Source organism: Salmo trutta, unplaced genomic scaffold, assembly GCF_901001165.1.
Source record: "Salmo trutta unplaced genomic scaffold, fSalTru1.1, whole genome shotgun sequence".
In the NCBI taxonomy this organism is placed as follows: domain Eukaryota; kingdom Metazoa; phylum Chordata; class Actinopteri; order Salmoniformes; family Salmonidae; genus Salmo; species Salmo trutta.
Genome location: NW_021822458.1, coordinates 50,468 through 55,000, shown reverse-complemented (window position 1 = coordinate 55,000; position 4,533 = coordinate 50,468). Strand labels below are relative to the sequence as shown.

At 44.4% G+C, this 4,533-nt stretch overlaps 1 long non-coding RNA gene across 2 annotated transcripts in view; it reads right to left on the bottom strand.

Annotated features, from left to right (window-relative positions):
- LOC115182337 (uncharacterized) overlaps window positions 1-3,902 on the bottom strand; it is a 4,412-nt gene extending 510 nt beyond the window's left edge. Inside the window, exons 1-2 of one of the 2 annotated variants that reach the window (XR_003873719.1) lie at window positions 1,248-3,902; window positions 1-1,119 (exon numbers count right to left, since the gene is read on the bottom strand). The exon at window positions 1-1,119 is cut by the window's left edge and continues 510 nt beyond it. This is a non-coding gene — a long non-coding RNA (uncharacterized LOC115182337). The remainder of the gene's footprint in view (window positions 1,120-1,247) is intronic. The other variant, XR_003873720.1, reaches the window with a different exon arrangement.
- Between the last annotated feature and the right edge of the window lie 631 nt (window positions 3,903-4,533).

Here is a 4,533-nt window from a genome sequence, read left to right as displayed (position 1 = left end):
TCTTATGTCCCTGACTCCTTATGTCCTTCACCTTCCTGTCTCTCATCTCTCTTTTATTTCTGGTTCTTATGTCCCTGACTCCTTACATCCTTCACCTTCCTGTCTCCCATCTCTCTTTTATTTCTGGTTCTTATGTCCCTGACTCCTTATGTCCTTCACCTTCCTGTCTCCCATCTCTCTTTTATTTCTGGTTCTTATGTCCCTGACTCCTTATGTCCTTCACCTTCCTGTCTCTCATCTCTCTTTTATTTCTGGTTCTTATGTCCCTGACTCCTTACGTCCTTCACCTTCCTGTCTCCCATCTCTGTTTTATTTCTGGTTCTTATGTCCCTGACTCCTTACATCCTTCACCTTCCTGTCTCCCATCTCTGTTTTATTTCTGGTTCTTATGTCCCTGACTCCTTACATCCTTCACCTTCCTGTCTCCCATCTCTGTTTTATTTCTGGTTCTTATGTCCCTGACTCCTTACATCCTTCACCTTCCTGTCTCCCATCTCTCTTTTATTTCTGGTTCTTATGTCCCTGACTCCTTACATCCTTCACCTTCCTGTCTCCCATCTCTCTTTTATTTCTGGTTCTTATGTCCCTGACTCCTTACGTCCTTCACCTTCCTGTCTCCCATCTCTCTTTTATTTCTGGTTCTTATGTCCCTGACTCCTTACATCCTTCACCTTCCTGTCTCCCATCTCTCTTTTATTTCTGGTTCTTATGTCCCTGACTCCTTACATCCTTCACCTTCCTGTCTCTCATCTCTGTTTTATTTCTGGTTCTTATGTCCCTGACTCCTTACATCCTTCACCTTCCTGTCTCCCATCTCTGTTTTATTTCTGGTTCTTATGTCCCTGACTAGTTACATCCTTCACCTTCCTGTCTCTCATCTCTGTTTTATTTCTGGTTCTTATGTCCCTGACTAGTTACATCCTTCACCTTCCTGTCTCCCATCTCTGTTTTATTTCTGGTTCTTATGTCCCTGACTCCTTATGTCCTTCACCTTCCTGTCTCCCATCTCTCTTTTATTTCTGGTTCTTATGTCCCTGACTCCTTACATCCTTCACCTTCCTGTCTCCCATCTCTCTTTTATTTCTGGTTCTTATGTCCCTGACTCCTTATGTCCTTCACCTTCCTGTCTCTCATCTCTCTTTTATTTCTGGTTCTTATGTCCCTGACTCCTTACATCCTTCACCTTCCTGTCTCCCATCTCTCTTTTATTTCTGGTTCTTATGTCCCTGACTAGTTACATCCTTCACCTTCCTGTCTCCCATCTCTCTTTTATTTCTGGTTCTTATGTCCCTGACTAGTTACATCCTTCACCTTCCTGTCTCCCATCTCTGTTTTATTTCTGGTTCTTATGTCCCTGACTCCTTATGTCCTTCACCTTCCTGTCTCTCATCTCTCTTTTATTTCTGGTTCTTATGTCCCTGACTCCTTACGTCCTTCACCTTCCTGTCTCCCATCTCTGTTTTATTTCTGGTTCTTATGTCCCTGACTCCTTATGTCCTTCACCTTCCTGTCTCCCATCTCTGTTTTATTTCTGGTTCTTATGTCCCTGACTCCTTACATCCTTCACCTTCCTGTCTCCCATCTCTGTTTTATTTCTGGTTCTTATGTCCCTGACTCCTTACATCCTTCACCTTCCTGTCTCCCATCTCTGTTTTATTTCTGGTTCTTATGTCCCTGACTCCTTACATCCTTCACCTTCCTGTCTCCCATCTCTGTTTTATTTCTGGTTCTTATGTCCCTGACTCCTTACATCCTTCACCTTCCTGTCTCCCATCTCTGTTTTATTTCTGGTTCTTATGTCCCTGACTCCTTACATCCTTCACCTTCCTGTCTCCCATCTCTCTTTTATTTCTGGTTCTTATGTCCCTGACTAGTTACATCCTTCACCTTCCTGTCTCCCATCTCTGTTTTATTTCTGGTTCTTATGTCCCTGACTCCTTATGTCCTTCACCTTCCTGTCTCTCATCTCTCTTTTATTTCTGGTTCTTATGTCCCTGACTCCTTACGTCCTTCACCTTCCTGTCTCCCATCTCTGTTTTATTTCTGGTTCTTATGTCCCTGACTCCTTATGTCCTTCACCTTCCTGTCTCCCATCTCTCTTTTATTTCTGGTTCTTATGTCCCTGACTCCTTATGTCCTTCACCTTCCTGTCTCCCATCTCTGTTTTATTTCTGGTTCTTATGTCCCTGACTCCTTACATCCTTTACCTTCCTGTCTCCCATCTCTCTTTTATTTCTGGTTCTTATGTCCCTGACTCCTTACGTCCTTCACCTTCCTGTCTCCCATCTCTGTTTTATTTCTGGTTCTTATGTCCCTGACTCCTTATGTCCTTCACCTTCCTGTCTCCCATCTCTCTTTTATTTCTGGTTCTTATGTCCCTGACTCCTTATGTCCTTCACCTTCCTGTCTCCCATCTCTGTTTTATTTCTGGTTCTTATGTCCCTGACTCCTTACATCCTTCACCTTCCTGTCTCCCATCTCTGTTTTATTTCTGGTTCTTATGTCCCTGACTCCTTACATCCTTCACCTTCCTGTCTCCCATCTCTGTTTTATTTCTGGTTCTTATGTCCCTGACTCCTTACATCCTTCACCTTCCTGTCTCCCATCTCTCTTTTATTTCTGGTTCTTATGTCCCTGACTAGTTACATCCTTCACCTTCCTGTCTCCCATCTCTCTTTTATTTCTGGTTCTTATGTCCCTGACTCCTTATGTCCTTCACCTTCCTGTCTCCCATCTCTCTTTTATTTCTGGTTCTTATGTCCCTGACTCCTTATGTCCTTCACCTTCCTGTCTCTCATCTCTCTTTTATTTCTGGTTCTTATGTCCCTGACTCCTTACGTCCTTCACCTTCCTGTCTCCCATCTCTGTTTTATTTCTGGTTCTTATGTCCCTGACTCCTTATGTCCTTCACCTTCCTGTCTCCCATCTCTCTTTTATTTCTGGTTCTTATGTCCCTGACTCCTTATGTCCTTCACCTTCCTGTCTCCCATCTCTGTTTTATTTCTGGTTCTTATGTCCCTGACTCCTTACATCCTTCACCTTCCTGTCTCCCATCTCTCTTTTATTTCTGGTTCTTATGTCCCTGACTCCTTACATCCTTCACCTTCCTGTCTCCCATCTCTGTTTTATTTCTGGTTCTTATGTCCCTGACTCCTTACATCCTTCACCTTCCTGTCTCCCATCTCTCTTTTATTTCTGGTTCTTATGTCCCTGACTAGTTACATCCTTCACCTTCCTGTCTCCCATCTCTCTTTTATTTCTGGTTCTTATGTCCCTGACTCCTTACATCCTTCACCTTCCTGTCTCCCATCTCTCTTTTATTTCTGGTTCTTATGTCCCTGACTCCTTATGTCCTTCACCTTCCTGTCTCTCATCTCTCTTTTATTTCTGGTTCTTATGTCCCTGACTCCTTACGTCCTTCACCTTCCTGTCTCCCATCTCTGTTTTATTTCTGGTTCTTATGTCCCTGACTCCTTATGTCCTTCACCTTCCTGTCTCCCATCTCTCTTTTATTTCTGGTTCTTATGTCCCTGACTCCTTACATCCTTCACCTTCCTGTCTCCCATCTCTCTTTTATTTCTGGTTCTTATGTCCCTGACTCCTTATGTCCTTCACCTTCCTGTCTCCCATCTCTCTTTTATTTCTGGTTCTTATGTCCCTGACTCCTTACATCCTTCACCTTCCCCTCTCCCCTTATCTCATGTTTTTCTTTCTCTCATTACCTTTCCCTCAGTATTAGTGGATCAGTTGTCTTGTATTATAAGGCAATACTTTTTTATCCTCTGCTCTTCATCTATCTTCCTCTTCCTCCCCTTCACCACCCTTCTGAGTGAGAGATGAACACTCCTCTCCACTCATTTTTACATCCCCATGTCTTGTTAAGTCTTGGCCTCTTTAGGGGGCAAATCATGCAGACATGAGAGTAGGTTTTGCATTTCAGTAGGTGTGTGTGAGTGAACCAGCTGTATGTGTGTACCAGTGTGTGTATGTGTACCGGTGTGTGTACCGGTGTGTGTGTGTGTGTACCGGTGTGTGTACCGGTGTGTGTACCGGTGTGTGTATCTGTACCGGTGTGTGTATTTGTACCGGTGTGTGTGTATCTGTACCGGTGTGTGTACCGGTGTGTGTACCGGTGTTTATGTATCTGTACCGGTGTGTGTGTATCTGTACCAGTGTGTGTGTACCGGTGTTTGTGTATCTGTACCGGTGTGTGTACCGGTGTGTGTGTGTATCTGTACCGGTGTGTGTGTGTGTGTACTGGTGTGTTTGTATCTGTACCGGTGTGTGTGTATCTGTACCGGTGTGTGTATCTGTACCGGTGTGTGTATCTGTACCGGTGTGTGTGTATCTGCACCGGTGTGTGTGTGTGTGTGTGTGTATCTGTACCGGTGTGTGTGTATCTGCACCGGTGTGTGTGTATCTGTACCGGTGTGTGTGTATCTGTACCGGTGTGTGTATCTGCACCGGTGTGTGTGTATCTGTACCGGTGTGTGTGTATCTGTACCGGTGTGTGTGTATCTGTACCGGTGTGTG